Genomic DNA, 12,364 nt, shown 5'->3' with positions numbered 1-12,364 from the left:
AGACGCTGTGAGATGGCTTAACCGCAGTGAGCGTTGTATTCGTGATTCAGATGGATAGATGGTGGTCCAGGCTTCAATATATTTGCTAATGTTTTTCCAGGGAGCCGGTTGCTCCAAAACATATGTGCTCTTTTGATGCTGATTTGACAGACTTCCATTGAATCCAGGAGTGGTTGCAGGACGCTGTAGTTTGTTCTTTTTGAAACATGTCGTCCAGGTTCAAGGAGGACTGGTGCCCTAACTTGTTTTGGTTAAAGCAAGTCTTTTGGTGTATGTGGGTTATTTTGGTTTGGGGAATTTTATTGAGGTTCTTCCAGAGTATACATACTTGCTTTGATTACCCTGTAGGTTCCTACTGTACCTGTTTGATAATGCTGTTCTTCCAGAGTATACATTGTAAACAGTCAGTAGGAAGACTGGTAGAGGGTAGGTATGTGTCACTGAGATTTCTTATCTCAGTGGTGTAAATCTCTGGGAAGTTCGTTGCTCAGCAAGTTTAGTTGGTGAGCAGGAGTTTTTTAGGCTGGATTTCAGGGTCCGGGATTTAGGAATGGCTGTAGAGATTCTGGGTGGGATGGCCATTCCCATACCTCCACTCCAGGTTTTGATTTCTAGAGGTTCTGAGTCTCAGCTGGCGCTGATTAAAAGGGAAGCTGACAGTGTGAAGAGAGAGAGTGAGGAGGAAGGAGGTTGTTATTCCTGCAGGGAGACTGCTATGACCGAAGCACCTAACAAAGGGGATTTGCACACTCAGGTGGTGGCTGCTACAGGGTGAGAACTTTAAAGATTGTTTTTCAACAAAGTTATATTGTTTTGTTTGTTGCTTTACCCAGTGGACGCAAACTCTGTACAAAAAGGATCTGTGTGTTTGGTGCAAATAAAAAGTACCCGCTGTGTCGGTTTTACCCTGTTTCCGTGTGCGTGACTGCCCAATACAGCAACCCAAGGGGGACGCCAGCTCACAACATACTTGCTTTGATTACAATGTAGTTTTCTACTGTACCTGTCTGATAATGCTGTTTTGCTCCTGTGTGAATTGTTTCTGAAACTTTTATGGCTCATAATGTCATGGCTATATCATGGAATGTCAGGGGCCTTGGAGACCCAATTAAGCGTACGGCTATCTTTGAATTTGTTAAGTCCCATTTTCCTGCTATCTTATGCTTGCAAGAAACACATCTTTCTAGGGATAGAATTGCCACTATACATCGTGCATGGATGAGCCATGAATATCACTCTGTTCACACCAGTTACTCGAGGGGTGTCAGTTTGGTGGTACATTGTTTGATACCCTTCAAGTGTCTTCAGATCGATATTGATGATGAGGGGAGATATGTCTGTCTGCATTGCACTATATACTCTATACAATATATAATTATTGGAGTTAATATTCCGCCACCCTTTAGTTATGATGTACTTCGAAAGGTTTTGAATTTTACCGGCACTAGGCCAGGTGTACCGTTTATTATACTAGGAGATTTTAATAATTCTATTCATCCTTACTGGGACAAATTCAATACGGATGGAGCTAGTGTGGATGGACCCATAACTGCGTTTGGCTCCTTTCTTTATGAGGTGATGCTGCTGGATTTATGGAGACTGAAGCATATGTATGATAGGCATTATTCTTGCTTCTCTAGTTCGCACAATAGCTTGTCCCGTATAGATCTCGGATTGGGTCCTGACATTGTAGCCACAGCGGTTGTAACTGCTGAATATTTACCTAGGGCACTTTCTGATCACTCTCCCTTGGTATTGGTCATATCTTTGTCTCGAGGTCCTCAAAATAATAGGACATTGTGGAGGTTGAATGCCTTCTGCTTAACTGTTATATATGTATCTGATGTGCTTAAGGTCTTGACGGATTATTTTTCGCAAAATGTGGGCACGGCAAATACAGAATTGGTATGGAAGCTACGCTGAGAGGGTGTTTGATTCAGTTAATTAGCAGGGTCAAATGTCAAACTAGAAGGTTGGGTGATACCCTTAGAGATAGGGTGCGACAGACTGAGGCATCTCATATTATGGATAACTCTACTACATCTTTGGCTAATTGGCGGGAGGCTCAAGAACTACTGAAAACTCATTTATTGGAAGTAGTTGCAAATAAGAGGATGTTTCAGAAACACTGTTCTTTTGCTGAGGGGGAGAAAGCGGGACATATGCTTGCTATGGTTGCGAGAGCACAGTATGGCCAAACTTATATTGCAACAATACGAAATACTGATGGGATACTGATCTCCGGGATGAAGAGATAGCAGATGTGTTTAAATCTTATTATGCTTCTTTATATAGTTCGCATGTACAGGTGTCTGAGGCATAACTAGAGACATACTTATCTGCTATCTCATTACCACTCTTGTCCTTTGTTGATAGAGAATTTTTGGAGACCCCATTGCAGTTGGAGGAGTTGCAGGACGCGGTAGCATCTCTAACTAATAATAAGGCTCCGGGGTCGGATGGTCTTCCGGTGAAAATTTGTAAAAATGTTGTGATATACTTTTGCCACACCTCTTGGATGTTTTTACATCAGCTGTTAGAGATCAGGGTTTGCCTGACACTATGAGAGAGGCAGTGATAGTGATTCTTTTGAAACCTGGTAAAGATACATTGCTTGCTGAATCGTATAGACCCATATCTCTCTTACCAGTAAATCTTAATATCATTGCTAAGGCCATAGCCGTTCGCCTCTCTAAGATCATCACGACGGTAATACATCCTGATCAAACTGGCTTTATGCCTCATAAGTCTACAGCTACCAATCTTAGAAGGTTATTTTTGAATTTACAACTTCCAGCTGATAACTCAGGTAAATGGGTGCTTTGCTCCTTAGACTCAGCAAAAGCCTTTGACAGTGTGGAATGGGCATATTTATGGGCAGTGCTTAGGAAGATGGGCTTTGGGGACTCGTTTATCTCATGGATTAGGATGCTGTATGATAGACCTGTGGCTAGACTTCGGGTGAATAACTTTCTGACTGATACATTTCCATTAGGTAGAGGTACACGGCAGGGCTGCCCGCTTTCTCCACTGCTCTTTGCCATAGCTAATGAGCCGTTAGCAGTTTTGATTCGGGGTTCGGTAGATATTGTTGGGTTTTCGTCATGGGGAATAGGAGGATAAATTAGCGTTGCACGCTGATGACATGCTACTGTTTTTGGAAGATGATATTGCCTCCTTGGATGCCACCATGTCTGTAATTGGAGAGCTTGGTCAATTCTCGGGATTGACCATTAATTGGTCCAAGTCTGTTCTGATGCGGGTGGATGATGCACCCGTGCAGGAGACATATGAAGATCTCCCTATGAAGTGTGTTATTTCCTTTAAGTATCTAGGGGTGGAAATATTAATGAAAATGGAGGATTTTGAAACATTTAATTTGACTCCCTTACTGGCCAGGTTTAAACTTAAGTTAGAGGTGTGGCGTAAATTATATCTCTCAGTCATCGGCAGGTGCAATTTAATCAAAATGATATGGATGCCTCAGTTGTTATATCTCTTACACAATGCTCCTATTTGGTTACCACAAGGTTTTTTTTATATGGTCAACGTATTATTGCGATCTCTTATTTGGAATACGGGGCATGCACGCATAAAGTTGGAAACTCTGCAAAGAAATAAGACGGATGGAGGTCTGGCGGTACCTAATCCTAGATTATACTATTTGGCTTCTCAGCTGCAGCATCCCAGAGGTTGGGATATTGATGACTCAGTTGATTCCATCAAGCTGATGTTACAACAATTCTTATATACGGATTCATTGTACGAGGCATTGGAGGCACATAAATGTAAACCGCATACTAAAAAATATCCAACATTATATTTGATGCACAAAATCTGGTGGTGTGTTAGGAATATGCAAGGTATTACGGGATGTACACTGTATTCAGCTATTTGGGATACACCGTGGATGCCTCATATGAATACACTAACATATTTTGTTTTGTGGAAGAACAAAGGGCTCCGTAGAATAGACCAGCTGTTGGAGAATCAAGACCTCAAGTTATTCTCATGTTTGCAGTCAGAATTTGGTCTTCCTCATACTCAATTTTATAAATATCTTCAGCTTCGTCACGTGTACGGCATTGAGAGTAGGACTACTGATATCACGGTAATGGACAATGACCTGATCAGAGTTATCGGCACAGCTAGTCATACTTCTGGCCTTATATCTCATCTATACAGAGGTCTTTTAATGAGATTGATAGATGGATTTCCTTCTGTGTTGAGAAGTAAATGGGAACGAGATCTTGGGCCCATAGAAGAAAGTCAGTGGGATGATATTTTGTTGCGGATTCCTAGATTGTCCATGAATGAGGCGCATCATATCTCTCATTTATTTCTGATACATGGGTTTATAGAACACCAGTTTTTCTGACTGAAATTGAGTTTCGGGATTCCTCAGCTTGTCCTAGATGTGGTGGGGAACCGGGCACGTAAATACACATTATGTGGCAATGTATACAGCTGCGGCAGTTTTGGTCTGAGGTAGTGGACCTTATTTCTTCGGTGTACGAGGTATCGGTAGATTTCACTCCATTTGTTTGTGTTTTGGGGTACGTGGAGGATATTTCTGTCTCTGAGCATGTCACCTTGACTGTTGCCCGTATGTTATATGTAGCTAGGAAGCTTATTGCACAACACTGGCTGGATGATAGACCTCCTACTTTGTCAGAATTTTGTAATAAAATCAATTGGCTAATGTGTATGGAATAACATATTTATACATCTAGGGATGCTAAACACAAGTTTGATAAAATATGGTCTCCCTGGGCTTTGAGACAGGGCCTGAATTCCTTGCCTGATGCTGTAGCTGAGATGCGTTCTGGACCGCAATAGCTTTCTAGTATATATGTGCTGCTTAATGTAGCTTGAGTGGCCTATGTGGGATTTTGGTAATCATTATATTTATGTATTATGGAATTGTCCATACTATGCAATATTTTTGATATTTTAATATGTCAGAATACTATGTACTCATGGTCATATTTGCTCTGGAAGATGGGGGGATGGGGGATTGTGTCTTTGGGATGTTGTGTTTGTATCAGAAATGTTTTTGTTTTTTTTGCAAAAAAAAATAAAAAAATATTTGATTTAAAATCTATCAGGGTTAGAAGTGGACCAGAAAAGGTGTATGTCATGTAAGTGCTCGATATTGTCATCGAGATAAGACTCCCAAAATCTCCTGAGAATTTGGTGAAAGTCATTAGAATGGTACCAATTTGATGGAAATCTCCAGCGCCAAAAATGTGTTAAACAGAAGAGTTTCCATGACAATGGGCGCATTATTAGAGATATGAATATTATGAATACAGGTATCAGCAATGCGATGAGGAAACAAACCAGTAATCAATACGTGCATGTGAATTATGAGCATGATAAAAATGATGAAATTGTGATCATCGGGATGCTGCAAATGCCAGGGATCCATCAGATCCAAATGTTCCATCAGAAATTGGATTGGAGTGGTTCAACCAGATGTGCAGGATCCCGACGAGCACAACCTATCAACTGTTGAACCCCATTGAAATCGCCACCCAAATGTCCCAGGTTGCCATTACCTCCAATAAATTTCTAAAGAAAGCAAGATTAGGGTCTGCAGGTACATAAATGTTAATCAAACCAAACAATTGGTATTCAATTTTAGCCTTTACCGTAAGGTACCTGTTCGCTAGGTCTGCCAGAGTGTCAATAATTTCATGGTTTACCTGTGAGCTAAATAAAATAGCTACTGCCACTGGCGTAGCTATAGGCGTCGCAGCGGTCGCAATTGCGACCGGGCCCCGAAGCCAGGGGGGCCCACGGCCCCCCGCACCACATCAATAAAAAGTTACTATAGTAACTCGGGCCGCGGGCCCCTGTTACTATAGTAACATACTTTACTTACCTTCCTGGTTCCGGATCGCAGCGGAGGTCCTGACGTCAAGCGCTGTGCGCAGCGCATGACGTCACAGCGCTATGCGCCGCGCACAGCATCGAGACTACAGAACTCCCGCCGCGGCCGAAGAGGAAGGTAAGGTTATCCCTGACTGGCGGGGTCTGACTCCCGGGACCCGCCAATCAGCTGTTTTGAAGGGGCCGCAGCACTCGTACGAGAGCTGCTCCCCCTTCATTCCTGTCACTTCATTCCGGTCACACTTTGAATCGGTGTCGGCGATTCACTGTGTGAGCGAGTAGTGAAATGAAGGGGAAGCAGCTCTCGTACGAGTGCTGCGGCCCCTTCAAAACAGCTGATTTGCGGGTCCCGGGCGACACATCAGCTATTGTTGGCCTATCCTGTGGATAGGCCATCAATGTTTAGGGACTGCACAACCCCGAAGTCTACGATGTAGCAGGCTTAGGGGGCCCATGAGACAGGATCACAGATTGTAGGATCCTGTCTGCAGGGCCCTGTATCTAAGCCAATCACATGGTAGGCTTAGATACATGGCCCATGCGTGTTCCTGTCTGCTGGGCCCTGTATCTAAGCCTACCACACTGTAGGTTTAGATACAGGGCCCCAGCACACAGTAATCTTATACTGTATAAGATTACTGTCTGCTGGACCCTGTATCTAAGCCTACCTTGTGGTAGGCTTAGATACAGGGTCCCACAGACAGTATCACACATGGGCCCTGTATCTAAGCCTTAGGGTATGTGCACAGACACTAATTACGTCCGTAATTGACGGACGTATTTCGGCCGCAAGTACCGGACCGAAAACAGTGCAGGGAGCCGGGCTCCTAGCATTATAGTCATGTACGACGCTAGGAGTCCCTGCCTCGCTGCCGGACAACTGTCCCATGCTGTAAACATGTTTTCAGTACGGGACAGTTGTCCTGCAGCGAGGCAGGGACTCCTAGCATCGTACATAAGTACGACGCTAGGAGCCCGGCTCCCTGCACTGTGTTCGGTCCGGTACTTGCGGCCGAAATACGTCCGTCAATTACGGACGTAATTAGTGTGTGTGCACATGCCCTAACACATGTGTTACTAATCATTTTTGTGTGTTTTCTTACAGGTTCGGTCGTTGGACTACGGCAGATTCCAGGACTACTTCGATGACAGCTTTTTTTTTTTTATTAATAAAATGGTTAATGAGGGATGTGTGGGGGTTTTATTTATTTCAATAAAATATTTTTTCTATGTCTTTGTGTTTTTTTTTAAACTATATTACTACCGCCTTAGTAATGGCCGCCGGCTGATTGACAGCATCCATTGCTAAGGCGGGGCTTAGTGTTAGCGGATGCAGAGGCTAACACTAACCCCCTTTATTACCCGGGTACCCACCGCCACCAGGGGTGCTGGGAAGAGCCGGGTACGATCCAGTACCTGACCATCTGTAGTGATGGTCGGCCACTGGGGTGGCCGCAGGCTGGTATTATCAGGAGGGGAAAGGCCAAAAACAGTGGCCCTTCCCATCCTGCTAATGCTGCCTGCTGCTGCTTTATTGTATCTGGCTGGTTATGAAAAAAAAAAAAAAAAATAATTGGAAAGAACGATGTTGGGTCCCCCCCAATTTTAATAACCAGCCAGATACAACACAGCAGCAGCAGGCAGCATTACAAGGGTGGGAAGGGCCACTGTTTTTGGCTTTCCCCAGCCTAATACTACCAGCCTGCGGCCACCCCGGTGCCTGCCCGTCACTACAGATGGACAGGTACTGGTTCGTACCCGGCTCTTCCCAGTACCCCTGGTGGCGGTGGGTACCGGGGTAATAATGGGGGTTAGTGTAGCCTCTGCACCTGCTAACATTAAGCCTCGCCTTAGTAATGGAGGTTGTCAATCAGCCAGCGGCCATTACTAAAGCGGTGATAATAAAGTTTAAAAAAATACAAGCACATAGAAAAAATATTTTATTGAAATAAAAAAACACAACCCTCTAACCATTTTATTGAGAATAAAAACGCCGTCATTGAAGTCCTCGTATCCGAAGTCCAACAACCGAACCTGTAAAAAAACACAAACACAAAAATAATCAGTAACACATAAAGAAGCAAAATTATTATTCTTACCTATCCTGGGTCCAGCGCTGGAGACGCAATGTAAACGAGCTGGGCCCTGTATCTAATCCTATCATGTGTGATACAGTCTGCTGAGCTGTGTATCTAATCCAATCATGTATGATACTGTCTGCTGGGCCCTATATCTAATCCGATCATGTGTGATACTGTCTGCTGAGCCACTGTATCTAATCCTATCATGTGTGGTACTGTCTGCTGAGCCACTGTATCTAATCCTATCATGTGTGATACTGTCTGCTGAGCCACTGTATCTAATCCTATCATGTGTGATACTGTCTGCTGGGCCACTGTATCTAATCCTATCATGTGTGATACTGTCTGCTGAGCTGTGTATCTAATCCTATCATGTGTGATACTGCCTTCTGAGCCACTGTATCTAATCCTATCATGTGTGATACTGTCTGCTCAGCCACTGTATCTAATCCTATCCATAGTTTATAGGGTCGTAGTGCTATAGATATGCTATGCTGTCTCATATACACACTTTTTTTTTTGGGGCGGACACATACGTATTGGGGCTATTTCCCGGACATTTTAAGCCCTGAGGGTATGTTCACACGGCAGCGTCTGTTACGGCTGAAATTACTGTGCTGTTTTCAGGAGAAAACAGCACCGTAATTTCAGCCGTAATGGCATGTGCAGACGTCTTTTGCTGCGTCCATTACAGAAGTAATTGAAGCTGGTTTTCCATGGAGTCCATGGAAAACGGCTCCATTTACGTCTGAAGAAGTGACAGGCACTTTTTTACGCGCCGCCTTTTGACAGCGGCGCGTAAAAAAATGACCATCGACACAGAACATCGTAAGACCCATTCAAATGAATGGGCAGAGGTTTTCCGACGCTTTTGAGCCGCATTTTCGGATGTAATTCAATGCTAAAACGCCCGAATTACGTCCGTAAATAGTGTGTGTGAACCCAACCTTAGTGACGCCCCGGCTGCTAGTGCTGCATTGTTGGGTCACTTAGGAGACCCAGCGATGCAGCTGAAAGCGGACCGTCGGCCATGAGAAGTTTGCAGGGGGGGGGGGCAGTAAGAATTTTTGCATCGGGGCTCATGAGCCTCTAGCTACGCCCCTGGCTACTGCTCTAACCTTTTTGGCTTCAATAAGAGGCTTCAATACAAGAAGGGTACTTTCTACTACGAAGTAAGGGATTCTTATTCTTGAGCTAATGATTCTCCTAGACAAAGACCATATGAAGGTTCAATCTGTGAATATGGTTGACAATGTTTTTACATTTAATTGGGGAATTTAAGCCATCTACGTTCCATGAACACAACTTCAAGGTCCTCAGGACAGAGGGTGGCAGATCAGCGTTAGTACTCATTAACCTATCCCGAGAAGGGGGAACAAGGAACTAAGTGAATGAGCATGAACAAGAGACAGAAACCCTTCCCAGCGAGCAGGTTCGCCTCTCCACAATCTGATATATATCCCTATAGAAGATGCACACTGTAAATTCCACCCCCGCCCACATGTAGAACTGTATAGCATAATCTAGCTAATAAGCTAAACCATATCAGCAATAAGTACTTAATCATAACAGAAAAACAAACTATAGGCCACCGAGGGGCCATCAGTAATCAATCATGGAATATCGTGATACCATTCATGTTAAGAAGGAGATGCAGGTGGTGAGGCTTGAGTGGCTGAAGGAACAAGATCCAAGGCCCGCCATAGATCCTCAAATAACCAAGCCTTGTCATTGTGAGAAAAACTGAGTTTCGCCTAATATTGAAGGCTAAATCTAATACCTTTCCCTAGTAATACTTTGGAACCCATTTAGTAACTCAGCCTTTTCTTGTTCCCCTGTGACCAACTCCCCATTACCACTATCTAAGGGTCCTACATGTTCAGACCTTGGCTTTTTTGCATTTATATACTTGAAGAATTTTTGGGGATGTGTTTTTACTATCCTTGGCCACCTGCCTTTCATTTTGTATTTTTGCTAATTTTATAAAATTTTTACAGATTTTATTACGCTCTTTATAATTTAAAAAGCCTACAGATGTGCCCTCAGATTTGTATTTTTTAAATGCCCGTTTTTTTGTCCTGTATTGACCTTTTTACAGAAGGTGTAAGCCATGTGGGGTTTCATTTTAGTCGTTTATACTTGTTACCTATAGGAATAAATTTTGCACTATAATTACCCAAAGTAGATTTGAAAATCTCCCATTTATCATTTGTACCATTTTTTTACATTAGTTCTTCCCAGTCTATATCCTGAATTGCAGCCCTCGTCCTGGGGAAATTGTCTTTCTTAAAATTAAGTATTTTTGCCCTCCCAGCCTGTGTTTGCTTTTTTACAGTATAGATAAAATGTAACTATATTGTGATCACTGTTACCGAGGTTTTCACGAATATTAACGTTGACATTCCTAACAAGCTCTGCATTATTAGAAATGACCAGATCCAACAGGGCTTCACCACTAGTCGGGTCTTCCACAAACTGGCCCATAAAATTTTCCTGCAACAGTGTAATGACTGGGTAGGGAGACAGAAGGTGAGCCCTAATCTACCCGCCACTCAGTCCCTGCCTACTTGCAACGGCCCGTCCTAGGCGACGGCGTACAACTGGGCGACGGTCCCTACGCTCAATAAGTGCACAACAGACAAAACGACAAGGGTACACAGAAGATAAGGGAAATGGGGCAGTTGCCCATGGCAACACAGTGAGCAACAAGAGTAGTGAATGAGCCGAGTCAAACCAGGAGTGCACGAGGTACAAATCGCAGAGCAGGAGCATAGTCAGTAAAGCCAGGGTCAAAAATGAAGCAAGGTCAATAATCATAGCAGGAGCAGCAGAGCCAGGAAACAGAAAAGAATCACAGGCAAAGGAGGAGCAGGAAATGCAGGTATAAATAGACAGAGGGCGGGAGCTAGCTCCGTCTGGCCAGGCTGTGATAGGCTCTCCCACTCCTCAGCCTCCCAGCCTGACTGGTAGAAGATCGTGTCACTCTCTCAGACTTAGGAGCAGGTGCAGACTGATTACCCACGGGCGTCGACACAGAAGCTGTGTCTGGCAGATCCTTTACAAACAGGTTGAGGAAATGCCTCCCCTTTGCAGTTGAAGCCGATCCATGACACCAATTAATATCCTGGTAATTAAAATCTCCCATTATCACTACAGTACCAGCCTGTGCAGCCTGCTCCATCTGTTTCTATAGCTGACCTTCCACCTCCTCAGTTATATTGGGGGGGTCTATAGATTACACCAAAATTTATTTTTTCAGTGTTTACCTCCCTTTCTAGCTCCACCCACAAAGTTTGGTTGCTCAAAATGCTTGCTAAAAAATGATCGTTTTTCAAAATAAAAACCACTGTTGTTATCTACATTGCAGCGCAGATCAGATTATGTAGGAGATAGGGCACTTATAATCTGGTGACAGAGCCTCTTTAAGGAGGCCGGGTTTTTGTTTGTCAAAAAGAAAGACGGATCCCTCCAACCCTGCATTGACTACTGGGACCTCAACCAGATCAAGGTAAAGAAAAGATACCCATTGCCTTTAATCTCTGAACTTTTTGATCGCATACGGAGGGCAACATTTTTCTCCAAACGAGACCTGCGGGGGGCCTACAATCTAATCCGGATTCATCAGGGTGACGAGTGGAAGACGGCATTTAATAACCGTGATGGGCACTACGAATACCTGGTTATGTTCTTCGGCCTGTGTAACGCCCCCGCGGTTTTTAAAGAATTCGTCAATTACATTTTCCGTGATCTCCTCTATGTCTGTGTTATGGTGTATCTCGATGACATTTTGATTTTTTCCCCAGATCCAGTAACTCATCAGAGACATGTCCGCAAAATTTTGCTTCAATTAAGGGAGAATCACCTATATGCCAAGCTGGAGAAGTGCGTGTTCGAGAGAAAGTCTCTGCACTTCCTGGGCTATATCATCTCTGATCAGGGCCTCAAAATGGATCCTGAGAAGGTAAAGGCTGTCTTGGAATGGCCACGGCCTCAAGGCTTAAGGGCCATACAGCGCTTCCTGGGATTCGCCAACTTCTACCGTCTGTTCATTCCCAACTTCTCCTCACTGACAGCCCCATCTCTACCCTCACCAAAAATGGCATGAATGGCAAGGTGTGGACTCCAGAAGCAGAGGCCACGTTCAAGAGCTTAAAGAAGACCTTCACATCAGCCTCAATCCTTCATCATCCTTATGTATCCCTACAGTTTTCGTTGGAAGTGGACCCCTCCTCTGTTGGTGCTGGCGCACTTCTGTTCCAGAGAGATTACAAATGCAAGACTGTGGTATGTGGCTACTACTCTAAGCTTTTTTGTCCCGCAGAGCACAACTACTCAATTGGGGATCGGGAGTTACTGGCCATCAAGCTGGCTCTGCAGGAGTGAAGACA

General features: G+C 44.0%; 1 protein-coding gene across 1 annotated transcript in view; it reads left to right on the top strand.

Annotated features, from left to right (window-relative positions):
* Window positions 1–12,271, top strand: part of LOC142749855 (uncharacterized) — an 86,005-nt gene extending 73,734 nt beyond the window's left edge. The window contains exon 7 of the transcript XR_012882483.1: window positions 11,780–12,271. The gene's annotated coding sequence lies outside the window, so the exon portion shown is untranslated. The remainder of the gene's footprint in view (window positions 1–11,779) is intronic.
* Window positions 12,272–12,364: the final 93 nt, after the last annotated feature.

Source organism: Rhinoderma darwinii, chromosome 3 (assembly GCF_050947455.1).
Source record: "Rhinoderma darwinii isolate aRhiDar2 chromosome 3, aRhiDar2.hap1, whole genome shotgun sequence".
NCBI classification, from domain to species: domain Eukaryota; kingdom Metazoa; phylum Chordata; class Amphibia; order Anura; family Rhinodermatidae; genus Rhinoderma; species Rhinoderma darwinii.
Note: the sequence above shows the minus strand (reverse complement) of the source record. Positions and strands in the feature narration are given on the sequence as shown.